The 13,764-nt window shown below is 45.6% G+C and overlaps 1 protein-coding gene across 1 annotated transcript in view; it reads left to right on the forward strand.

The window, feature by feature from the left end:
* Nucleotides 1-13,764, forward strand: part of LOC106651610 (lysine-specific demethylase 6A) — a 63,234-nt gene that overhangs the window by 24,126 nt on the left and 25,344 nt on the right. The gene's annotated exons all lie outside the window — the stretch shown is intronic.

The raw sequence follows: 13,764 nt of genomic DNA on the forward strand, positions 1-13,764 counted from the left end.
TGTCATTGAGCACGTGCTGCTTTTAATCGACGACGGAATAAAAAAATTAACGGGAAGACGCAATGTGCGAGTATATACATTTTTTTCTCGCTCGCTTTTCCTCCGAATGACTTCTGGTTTAGATACGACTCGTTGAAAAATTCCTCGCTCGTTCCGTCGATTAGATATACAGGTGAATTGCATCGAATAGCGAAGCCGTATACGTATATACCTACTCTGCCACTCGCAACTTGCGACGTTGCAAGTTTGACTTCATTGCCGCGCTGAGCACATCGAGGTGTACTCGTTGTATAATACACACGATAAATAAACCTGCTCGTGACGATTCTTATAAGTCGGACGACACGAGCTTGCGCGCCGCGCGACATATTGCGCGATAAAACAGAGAGAGGAGTGCACGCACGCGATTACGCATTAAAGGCTTTAAAAAGAAGCTCTCTCTCTCTCGAGCAGGGGGTTGTGCAGCGGTGATGGCATCGCGGCACGCGCCTCTCGCCGGAAGTGGATTTATACGCGCGCCGCTCGTGCTTAATTTTGTTTACCGCGCGCACTCGACGACGAGTATTACCCTCTCTTCCCCCTGATTTACGCATAGCTAACGACCAGCCCTTTCCTTCCCGCGTACTCGTATTTTGTTACGCTTCTGGCGCTGGGCGATGTTTGTCCGCGGTTGTATGTTTACTCTGCTGCTTTACGTCATGTAGCTTAAAAAAATAGAAAATGAAGAAAATTAAACGTTAATGTATTATGAAAGTTAAATTACTTACTTGCATTTATTTTTAGATAAAAATGGAGGGTTTTCGGGAAATGTTGGGATGGATAAGTAGCTAGGTACTGGTTCACAAACAAAAAAAAACCTGAACAAAGTATAAAATTAAAATCCACGCCTTATATTATTGTAAAAATTTCGTACAAATCTTTGGCACATAATAAATAGTATATCATGATACGTGTGACTTGATGAGTCATAAGTATCATATACTTTTTTATAATACTATGAAAGTAAATACATCGCATAGATTGCGAGTAAAAACATAATCATAAAAAATACAAACAAATTCAAGCCTCGTTCCGCGCGGCAAAGGATGCAGGGACAGGCTGACTCGTTCTTCTCGCCTTCGACGCAACGCTCGTCTGAAAACTCTATTAGATCCTTTTCCTCGGTTTGCTCGCATAAACGAAGTATATCCTCGCTCGTCTGTTTTTCGGCGATTGTGCGACAAACGACGTAGGGCAGGTTCAAATTGCAGTGCCTCGTCGTGTACAGATCGGCTGCGAGTAATTCCAAGTGTAGTCTTATCAAGATATTGGCTATATGTCTCTTTGCTATGTGTTTGACGGGCCCGTGCTCGAATTCTTCGTCGTCGTCGAACGATGGTACGGAAAAATTCTTCACTTTCCTCAGAATCTGGTAACCCTCTTCGTAGCTCATCTGGCAAATTTTATAGAGCGAAACGTCGTCCGTTATCATTATGGCATCTAACTTTGAAACTTGAGACTCGCATGCATTGACTGTGTCTTTAAATATTGCATACTTAACGATGTTCTGTGGTATTCTCCTTTTTAATTTTTCTACTAGATTGAGCGCATAATCTAAAGCTTCAGGCGTAATAAAAAACTTAAATCTTTCAATGATGCAAATTCGATAACAAATTTCCCTGTATGCCAAGCATTCGTCTTTCCACTCGGCGCCGACGGGAATCAGATGTTCTACGTCATTCGCTCTCACTCTCGTCCAACATTTTATCATTCTGAGTCTGGTGAGTACGTTCATTTCGTAGCCAGCTGATTGCAACAGCTGCATCGTCTCCACGATGTTCAAGGTCAAAGGATAGTTCTTCAACTCGTTTGGCTTGAAACGCCGGCCAAACATTTTGCTCTCGTCCAAACTCTCCAGACTCGCGCCGTGCTCCAGGAGAACTTTAACCAGTTTGGCGTCGAAACGGGACGCTGCCAGCTGAAGAGGCGTGTCTTCGTGACGATCGCGCGCCTCGATGTTTGCGCCCTTTTTAACGAGCGCGTCGACGATTTCATCGGCTGGAGCTCTAACGTCGCAGAAACCATACGTAGAACGACACGGGCACAGGTTCAACCGAGCGAGGGCGTGAAGAGGTGTCGAGCCTTCGTGGTCCAATTGATTCGGACCAGCTCCATTCTCTAGTAAAAGTTTTACGATATTCGTACGCCTGTATTGCGCGGCGATGTGCAGAGGCGAGCATTTCCATGTGTCGACATTAACGTCTACGCCTTGTTTAAGGATACGTTCCGCCGTTTTCAAGTGGCCGTACGTGCAGGCTTCGTGAAGAGTCGTGTAGCCGGGCTCACCTGTGCAATCTTTTAGCGTTTTTTTCGACGAATACATCTCTAATGTATCTAAATACTCAACTGCTAGTTCGACGGGCGTTAATACTTGAAGATTTGGACGCGCTCGGTGAATACGTTGTTTTACATAACCATAAATTCTATATAGGTTTTTATTATAATGATACTCATCTTCGACATAGGAAAATTTCTCTAATGCATAACTTTTCGCGGAATTAATTTTTTCCCACGCGAACGTATTCTTGCAATTTTTGTATTTCGACTCCATATTGGGAAATAACTATTTATCAATAACCTTTGTTAATGACGAATTTTTAATCTAACACCGCAACACGTGGTTCGCTTTGATACACTGCAGAACACTTTTTTTCACTATTACACACTGTACACCAACGCTTGAGAAAACGATGCTTACAGCAGCACGCCGCTCTATGGACTGAGACGGCCATAGACGCCATGTGCTCGATTAAAAGCTCTTCGAGCAATTAGAAAGTTTGTGACCTGCGCAGTTGATTCAAACACTATTGAGAAGGCACAGATCATTCACTGGTCAGTTGATCAGTCAATGAGCCAGTTAATCCGCGTACTGAACTTTCACTAAAAAATAAAATAAATATCAAAAAAGAAAACCTTCACAGATGTAATTTTACATTCGAGCTCGTCGAAAGCGTAAACGCCAAAACGGAAGATGGCCAGTTACAATTCTCGTTGTGTTGCATTCATATAATATATATTGTATCTCACTCGTTCATGGTGTACGCGAGACGCCGGGAAAGAGAAAGAAATCAATGAGCAGTGTCCCCCAAGGATGTGAGCAGCTCGCGCAAGAACGGACGAGCGGATATATCCGTATATAATATTATAATATACAACACACGGAGCTCTGCACGCAATTGCGGCTGCAGGGCAAAACACACACAACAGCAAAAATGTACTATAATAATCGTTGCCGTACGCGCGCACACTGCTGCTGTTGTGCACATGCATATTATATATAGCCAGCGCACGTATATACAGCGAGTTGTGCTGCTGCTGCTGCTGCTGCGAGAGCGCCACTTTACTCGGAAGCGATTTCCTTGGCCAAGAACGGCAGAGAGTCTTGGAATCGATTATGTACATTACGCTATAGTACCTTCTCGTCTCTCTCTCTCTTTTTCTGCCAGAGAGAATTCTATATTTATTGTATATTTCGCGCGTAATGTAACAATTGCGTTGCGTTGCGCACACACGTATACGCGAGAGAGTCACGGATAGCATGAACAGCTATAAGCTCTCTCTCTCTTTCTTTCTGGACAAACTGGTTTTTCACCGTTTCTCGCGCGCTATTTTCACGCCCGTAGCTTAGAATCCTCTTATTCATATAAAATAATGTATTACGTGCACATTTAAGCTGGGGGGCTTGACCCAAAAAATCATTTCAGCGTATGCGCGCGATATACGTCGCAAAGCACAGGCTACCCCGCGCTCTGCATACATTAAAGGCGATAAAGAAACATTTGGTCCTTTCGACCTCTCTCTCTTTCTCCTACGGTATATACTCGTCGATCCGTAATATCTTGATCGGATCAAGGCTCGATTTTTCGTCCGACTGGGCTCCTAGCGCAACGACGACGACGACGACGTATTTATATACATTATATTATATGCGTGCGCGCGCGCGCGCAAAAAAGAACGAAACTCGGGAGTTTGCGTGCAGCAGCCCCCTCGTGCTCAGCGTACTCTCACGACGACGACTATACGGTCTCTCTTTGCGCTGATTCAATTTCCACCCGCGCGGGAGTCACACTACAAATCTTTTTATGCTCGCCGAAGAGGCAGGCACAAAAGCAGCAGCAGCAGCAGCAGCAGCAGCTCGCGGCAGATTGGGGTGGCCAATTTTTGAAGGGTGTCGAGAGCAAGAAAGAGAGAGGGAGAGAGATTGTGGAGAAGAGGCCAAAGTGCAGTTATAATATGTTAATTCCTGCTGCTGTCGCAGCTTTGTACCGTATACAGAAGTAGCGCATTCGATTAAGATCCTGGGGGATACATATATTGTTTCATAAATATGTAATTATATTCGCGTATCCTGCGCGCAGTAATTGCATTTTGGAAAACGCACGCAACATCGAATTACGCTCGTCAAGCGAGTTTCACAAAACGATTGTTATACCAGCGGTGGCTTCTGTTCTGGAAGATTTCGAGTTTCCCCCCTCGCTCCGGCACACAGTATCGTCATCGACACATGCGCCGGAGTACGTATTATACGTTAGACATTGTGGACACATTCGCTGGATGAAAATTAGTATCTAATCATTCGCTCCTTAATAACGCATCGATAATATTTAATAGAATTAGCTCACAGCTTGAAGATCGGCGGTATATCAACGATCGTTTATATTTATATATGGAATTCTCGTGTTACCCATTCTCTGACGCTTCGACGAGCTAATGAAAATCGATACGAACAACACACAAGGGGTTGTTTTCGTTTGCTCTCTCTCTCGTACTCTTCGATACTATATGTATAACGTATGGCGCGCGATGGTCCGTACATGTGCAACATAAACAATCGATGCTCGTGTATGTGTGTACACGAGCAGATGGAAACAATGCGTTTGTGTACACCTCATCATTTTATAAATATACAAAGCATCGCATGTGCATATTGCATACACCGTACGTATATACGTCACGTGAATCATCGCGCCGTCGCCGCATCATCGTGTGTGCAATTCTTTAGTCATCGCGTCGTGTGTGCGTTTAGAGACGCCGCCGCCGCACGACGCAACTCGCAGCATCTGCTGTTACTGCTAGAGGTTGTCGAACACGGGGCAGCATTATATTGATTTCTGGCGCGGAAAACTGCCGACGAACTTCTCTCTCTCTCTCTTTCCTAATCCTCGAGCCTCATCCCCGACATCAGTAGCAGCAACAGCAATAGCTTCTATTGTCTCCCTCCATCTACGTGGATCAGGATTCTAGATCTCTCTCTCTCTATTTTTTTGTCTACCGTCAGAAGTTGGCCATTTTTTTTATCGTCATCGTCACCCTTTCTACGTGCACGCGTGTCTGCATATGTATATCTAGGCGAGAAAGAAGAAATCTTTTATCCCCGGTCCTTCTTCTTCTCCTCTGTTTTTTTGCTCTCTCTTTAAAATACACGTACACGCGTCTCTCTCTCGTCCTGCTTCGTCGTAGTATACTTTTGTATGTATACCATATTCCGAGGTCTGCGAATATAGCCTTGAGAAACCGCCCCGCAGCTTCCTTCCTATTTGTCGTCGTGCGTTCGAGTGTGTGTATGTGTGTTTGTCTGTGCGAATATGAACATATTCACGGCAACAAAGGATGGACATATATTTTATTCCTGTACCTTGCGGCTGAGCAAGAGAGAGAGAGAGAGAGTGCGAGATCTCTCACTGGCTCGCGCGAACGGGTGTAGCAGAAGGAGTAGCAGTTCGAGGAGAGGAAAAAACTCGATTGTTTTTGAACCAAATGGGCTATATCTGTAAACTATATTTCCGTGAAGCTCGCACGAGACGTTTTTTGCTGAAACTCAACGTACTGTACGCACCGGCGTGTCTTTATCTTTGACATTAAAAACCTTACCTTAAGCGCAATGAATTGTAATGATGATTGAATTAGCCGATACATAATAATTACGAATATTATCATGGACATATCTAATAATGCTGATTTTTTTTCTTCTTTTAGGTAAGTCGATCACGAAGGCCGTTCATTATTTGTATCAATCGCTTCATCATGCAGTTGCGTAAGTAATGCGACGATGAAACGAAAATCGGAGCAAAATCGTAAATGCATTCCCGGTATATCCGATGTCATTAGTCACTCTCGCTTTGTAATTCAAACCGTTTCGCATAAAAAGTACGCTGATCCTGAAAACAAAGTGGTTAACTTTGATGTAAGCAAGTTATCAATGCGAAATTCATCGCATTTTTTTCTCTCTGTATGACTCCAAGAGCTAATAATGTAATTTCCAAAAAAAAGGAGTCCGTAAATTAACTCTAGCACGTCGTAAACCCGAAATCCGTTCCGTCCGTTTGTGCGCACGTTAAAATCTTGAAGCTCGCGCGCTTCGTCGACTTTGCAGCTCCGCTCTCGAGCGGGAATGACATGTACTGCGCGCGTGTGCGAGCATTCAGCCGCAGTAAAAGTTCACGGGCGTCGTTGGTCTATCTCGTCTAAGCGCGGATCGTTGTTCGGTTTGGCGAGCACAGAGCTCGAGAGAGATTCTAATCGGTCGCGCGCTCGCAGGGTGGGAATCAATCTTGACAGTTACACACGCGTACACACGGACAATCGAGGATTCGTATAAGCTCCGCGGGAGAGCGAGGGGGCGAGAAAAATAAAAGGAAAAGAAGGAAGGAACAAACAGAGCTCTAAATCTGCTGCTGTGCTTTCCCTTCGTTCCTTTATTTTGTTTTTATCTCTATCTCTTCTCGTTACTCCTCCTTCTCGTTTCGTTGGATAGTTTTGCTGATTCTATTGCGCAGGCAGCAACAGCAGCCGGGTCGTGTCTTTTTTTCTCCCCGCCAGTTTTGCGCGTTTCTTCGCTCGTTCGCTAGCTGCTGTCTGCATGCGCACATGCTTTTTACGATTTCTCGCAGCTGACGTTTAAAATCGAGAGGTTTTTCAATGGAGCGTATTATACGTTACATATACCAAGTATAGCAGCAACCTCACGCGATGCACGTAACTCTATATAAATACACCCGTTCTGCAAAATCCAACTCTTTATTATGAATATCCTCCAATATCCCATACACAACAGCAGCAGCAGCCGCAACCTCTTCAACTTCCTGCTTCCTCTCTCACGCGCTTCTTTGTCTCTATACACACATAAATGCGCCGAGATAGCGGTAAAACTTAGGTATATTACGAGGCGCACGTACTGTACAGTAAACGCGACGAGTCTCTTTCTCAGGCACATAGCTCGCAGGTGAAGAAGTCGCGTCGAGAGGCCCCCCCGACTTCGCGAGGCGAAATGCCATGATGCTTGCGCAGCAGCAGCAGCGAAATTAAAAACCCCGTTTCTCGACTTTGAAGAAAGAGAAAAAGATTCGATCGTCGTCGTTATTATCTCTCGTTCTCGCTTTGTGAGAAACGAAAACGATTCTCCACTCGTATGCCTTGAAATTATACATTGTATCGTATTACGATATACTAGGAGCATTTAAAGCTCTCTTGTACGGGTGGTGGCTTAAAACACATCATTATTGCGAGTGCGGGCTAAAATATCTCGCTCGTTTCGCTCGCGCGCGCGGAATTATTCTTATTAGCGCTTATTTACACGCGTGAAAGCATCAGTGGCAGCCGAACTATATGTATAAATATGAGTAAACACATATAGAATACGTATACATATAAGCGAGAGAAAAAGGAGGTGTATATAGGAAGGTGCGCGCGCTCCGGCTGTCTGGCGGCGACCCCCGAAAAGCCGTAATGTGTATATACACAGACACACGTGCGCCACACGCGATCGTGTATACGTACATGTAGCAGAAGCTGTGTAAATGTAGCAGTGTCGGCGGCGGCGGGTGCAAAGCATGCCGAGTATATACGGGCGGGAGCGTGCTCGCCCGGCTGTCCGCCGAACATCCTCCCTCTGCTGCCGCCGCCGCTGCTGACGCTGCTCCGAAGTAGCTGCGTTTCTCTCTTTCTCTCTCTACCTCGTTCTCTCTATGTATATGTATCGCGTATTCTCTGCTGTAAGTACAGCACAGCCACCACCACAACCACCAGCGGCACCGGCACCGCCGTCGACTGTAAATGTATAACGCGAGCGCCTATGGGTTGGCATGGGTTATAACACACGCATATATACACGGTATAATACGCGGCGCGCACAGGAGCAGCAGCAGCAGCAGAGCAGAGAGTAGCGCTTGTGCTACCCTTGGAACAGCGGCGGCAACATGAGAGACAGAGAGAGAGAGAGAGCGAGAACCGAGTATTGACCCGCTCGCGCGCGCGCGCTCGTTTATAGCATGGATATATATAATACGTACTAGAGCTAATTTTTTTTTCTTCCCTTTTGCGAATGAGCATTATAAGTTATACATACATGCCCCCCTGCGCTCGTGCAACTGTTATTATTATTATTATTACGTATAGCCCGTACTCATTGGCACCCGTCGTCGTCGACGTTGGTCGTCGAAGCGGCAGCGACACACGCGAGTATCGAAGCTTTGCGAGCGCCTGCCTCGTGTTCGTTGCGGCGTTTTTTTTTGCTTCTGATTTTAAAGCTCAGCCTGTATACGAGCGAGCTTTTTCTAAAGCTAATATATGTACGAGAGGTTGAAGCGCGGATACATACCAGCCGTATAAAAGTTTATATAGAGTGTATCGGTTTCGAATCAATTCGCGCGCGCGGGCCACAGACATTCACTTCTGAAAATAGATCCCAAGCAGCATCAGCAGCAGCCGATATTTGACCCGAATATTCTCTGTCTGTCCGCGCGCGTCGATTTTCTCTCCGGCGTTAATCCCGAGGAATCATCGCGCGTAGTCGTCGTCGTTGTCGACACGATGATATAGAAAAATAATCCTCCCCGGGAAAAAAAAAGATTCTTCGCCGATGACAATAGATGTATTCCACGTTATACGTACAGTCCGCGCGTCATCCGTGCAAGCTCGTAAAATCGCCGCGCCAAGCTTATAATGGTGTGCGTGCGTGTGTGCGTGTGTGTGTGTGGCAGGTTAAAGCCCCCCGAACGTTAAATACCCATCGCGGTATAGTCCTCCTCTCTCGGCATACCTCGCGCGTACCACCGAACGTTATCGTAGCAAGAGCGAGTCGACGCCCTCTCGGCTGTTTTCTCTGTCTACGTGCGCGCGTGCTTTAATAATACGCGTCGATTGAAACGCCGCGTATATATATATTGTATAATCGCCCCAGCTCTCCTCTTTCCGAAAACGTACGAGCGTTGAAATTTGATTAAAAACAAAAAAAAAAAAAAAAGGTGGAGAGAGAGAGAAAACTACGAAGCAACGCGTAAAAATCGCGACTCTCGAATCGACAGAAAAGGAAATACACGCGCAAAAAACAAAAAAAAATTGAAACGCTCCAGGCCTGTGCGTTGGCTGCGCGCGGCGCGCGATGAGGGAAAATATACAAACACTCGCGCACGCAGTTCGCAGGCGAGAGAGGGCCTCGTCTTGCCTATATATCCTCTCTCTCTTTCTCCAATACAGCGCAATTCTGTGTGTGTGTATATAAGCGTGTATAGATATATAATCGCGAACGAAAATCGATCCCACTTTTCCCTTCGTTCTCCCGTTTCTACGTCCGTTCGTTCGTGCCTGCGTCGTCGGCGCGTCGGAGGTCCTCGACACTGCGAATATGTATGTATTCTATATATCCCTCGTAGCGCATGCACGTATATATAGTTTGCCTCTGAGCTAGAGGTTATGTCTGAGAGATATCGGCGAGAGAGAGAGAGAGAGAGAAATATCCATCGAGTAATTGAGCAAAAAAGCTCTCGAGGAGCCTCGCGCGCGCGTGCGGAGATTGTTCTCACGCGTCAGATAGGCTCCATACGCTATTGCTGGGGGGATAGCGCCTCTTTTTTTTCTGGATTGCTCTAATTGTACGATAGATAACTTCGAGAGCTCGGTTGGATTTTAATACGAGCTGCTGCCGCGTTTAAAAATTTAATTGCGCGCGCCCCTGTGCGGTTCGTATCGATTGACGACGAGAACGACGACGAATCTCAAGCTCGCGTTCGCATAAACTTTCTCCGTAGTCTCGAAATTTTCGTATTATAATTCGCGAAGTAGGCATTCGACGGCTACATTATCGTTGCTCTCTCTCGGCTCAAAAGGCCCCACGTTTTGCATAAGAGTCAAAAAATTTTCATACCGAATGAACTCGGTAGCGGATCTCCGGGCATTCGATTATGCAGCAGTAGTAGTAGCAGCCGTCGTTTCCCTCTTATATTCCTTTGAGAAACTCTCGAGAGCACTGGAAAAATTAGCGCAATTCCTCGATGGCTAATTTTTTTTCCATCGTGCATTCGAACCTTCACTCCTCCCTCGATTTCCTTTTTTTGTTTCGTTCAATCTCTATCTCTCCGGCGAGGGGAGATGCAACGTGAGAAAGTCCGATGACGAGCGTCGCGTAGTGGTGGTGGAGTATCCACCCGCGCGCACGAGAGAGAGATGTAATTTGTCGCACGTGTCGCATTTGCATGGGATGAACAGTAACGCGTATAAATTTATATATAGAGAGAGAGACTCGCCGGACGAATAAAATGACGTCGACCCGATGCGATGCGCATCGACAAAAAGGAATCGATTTGAGGGAAAAAAAAGACTCTCTCTCACTCTCGAATAATCATCTCGTTTGTATTCATTTCGAATTCTTTCGACGAGTTTTTGCTTGAATATATTATATGCGTGGATATAATGCAGTGGACACAGTGGACGTTTATAATATATACCCACCGCACCGAAGCGTTGAGCTATGGATGTTGTCTCCGAATCGAAATTCAATTTTTCGTATAATTATTGCTACGCTTAATTTCTTCCATTATATCGTCGTCGCTCGAGTCGCTGTCGAGGCAAGTGTCGTTCGTGCGGCTATTATCGTCGCATACGTATGAATATTCACGATGTTATATTTATCGAGCCCGACGAATTATATACACGCGCACACGTATGAGCAAATTTATAATACGACGATATACATACCAAGACGAATCCATTATGCACGTGCATCCAAACTTTGCGCATTTGCCCCCTGCGAACGTCGTCTGAACTTTTCTTTTTTTCTTCTTTTATCGCTTGCACACGCCCGCCTCTCTATCACCCCGCGTCTTTTATTATCGGCTTTTTTGTCTATACCCAACGAACCCTGAGCACACACGCACACGCACAAACAGAACTTATCAATCGTTGTATTGTAACCTTTCTCGTTTTTTACTCGCTGGTCCACCCTCGCTGCTCTTCTATATACCGCGTACACGGCAGCAGCAGCTTTCTCTCTTTTCGTTTTACCATTATAGTGTTTGGGCGCTTAATGTATACGGAACCCTGCGCTGCGTATGGTTTAGGCGAGAGTCGCATTTTCCATTCGCGCGAGGAGGTGATATTATTATAGAGGCGTGGGGGGACGGGGGTGTGTGTGTGCGCGTGCGTGGGTGACTCGCCTCGCACTGCTCTCGCCGTGCCAACGGGAAATTTATTTTATCGGAATAATTAAAGCTCGGATTGCCGGGGTGTGCGCGCGCGTCTGAGTGTAGTCGATTGTATAATTTTACGCGCGCAAACCCGCGAAGAACAGCCCTCTCGCGCGGTACGCGAGACGAGAATTATTTCTCCCAAAGTATACCTCGGTAGACGGTATTGTATGTATGTGCAGTAACGTACGGATGAATTTTGTTTACTCTCCTCGTAGCCCGTTGTCTTCCACTTCGGTACAAATACCGGTTTTTCTTCATTCGTCTCATTCTCTCTCTCTCTCTCTCTCACTCGCTTTGGCTCGCTCGCTCGCGCCGTCGTACGATCGAGAATTGGGATACGAAAAAAAAAGAAGAGGGTGTATGCGCGTGCATGCGTATAAAACGTCTCTCTCTCTCTCTCTTTCGTCCTCTCCCGTGAGAATCCATTTTTTAAGAGAAACTACTATTTCGTCCCTCGCGCGCTTGTATGCGTTCGTTGGTACACGGCATAGAGCGGTGATCTCGTTAGCTCTCGTTCGGCTTTGATCTTCTTGTCTGCGCAGGCAAGGCCGACGCAGTCTGCTACTGGACACTATTAGTTCCGTATAGACAATTTATACTAGCCTCCGAACTCGATACGCGCCGATCTATGTTACACGAACTCGTTCCGTATACGCGGAAATCTATTGTCTCTTTCTTGCTCGAGACTGCGATGCAACTACTATATATGTATACTATACGACCGCAGGATAACGATGCGGCGAGACGAAGACGACGACGACGACTCGGTCGTATTCGTTCGTAATAATTAGCTCAGATGTACGAGGCAATCTCTCTCTCTCTTTGTTGTATGTATGACGATGCGATATATGCACTACTAACTCGTGTCGACGAAATACTATCGCTGCAGCGACGACGTTTCCGCGTACATAACATAATTCACATATCTCTCGCTATATAATGTATAGTCGAGTGATGTACCATTGGCGTCGATTGAAATGTAATACCTCGGATGCGCGCGCGCGCGCGCGTACGTGTATTTTTCGAGCTGTAAAAGCGATGCAAAGTAAAAATCAAAATCTCTAATTTTTAAAATTTTCATTCGCGTAAAATAACACGAGAAAACAATGTTTTCGATTTAAACAGCTTATTCATTTAATAAAGAATGCTTCATCGAAACAGAGACTACAAATTTCGTGCATCCGCGAGTGTCTCGTATGAGTCTGCTTGCTCGCTTCTCCTACGCCCACGCCCGCGCATGTGTTCGGATGCTTTCACCGATCACTTTCATCTCTCGTAGCTTCGTCCATGTGTTCTTTACTTTCTATCGAGCAATTTTTTCTAATTTTGGCCACCAGAGGACATCAGCGACGCGCCGGGTTACTAACCCGTGTAAAATATACATCTTATACATTCTACACTGCATCAGTTAACGTTACGAGGCCGAGGTGAAAGCAACGAGTGATTTTTTTGTGAAAAGCGACTCTTCGCGCGTAGAAACCAAACACGTGTTAACTCTCTGCATAGGTTATACCCATACCCACTGCATAGTAAATATTACAACGTGGTAGCGTAAATTAACAGCAAAGAAAGATCGCATCGACGGCAACGAGTGGTTAAAAGTCGAACATTTTTTCATTTCATTAGTTGCTGTGTTTCGTGAGTGTGTGCGTGTGTGTTAGTGAGCAAAAAAATGGCCGAAATTCAAGGCAGATTCGATGTGCTTGAACGATTGAAGAGCCTACGAGAAGCGTTGGTTTGGGAATCAGTAGAAGAGCGACAACGTTTTTTGAATGAGCTTTGTTCGATGATCACACCTGATCTCGTTATTTCTCATCTTGATTTGGAAAAAATTTTGCCAAGGAAAGAAATTGCTTTGCTTCTGATGGAGGCCGTGATTAGTGATCGCAGAGAATTCATCCATTTTGTCGCCCGCTCCGGCTACAAGGACCAACCCGAGATCGATAAATATGGCAATCCATCGCCACGTGGCTTCACAGCAATACATTATGCGGCTGTATGTCATAATGATTTTAATGATGGTTATTTCACAATACGTGAGCTTTTTCGAATCTACGATAGGTTTGATGTTAATTACAACACCGAGTCCGACCTGACTCACTTCCATGTGGCTTGCACGTGGGGCCTTTTTGACATTATTCAGAAATTCCTCGAGCTCGGACAGGACCCCAATGTTCTCGAGCAAAGCAAAAGGAATTCCCCACTGCACTTGGCTCTGTACAACGTCGCCAGTAGAGAAGTGATCGAATTGCTACTGAGAAAA

The sequence above is a fragment of the Trichogramma pretiosum genome, unplaced genomic scaffold (assembly GCF_000599845.2).
Source record: "Trichogramma pretiosum strain Unisexual culture from Peru unplaced genomic scaffold, Tpre_2.0 scaffold3, whole genome shotgun sequence".
NCBI classification, from domain to species: domain Eukaryota; kingdom Metazoa; phylum Arthropoda; class Insecta; order Hymenoptera; family Trichogrammatidae; genus Trichogramma; species Trichogramma pretiosum.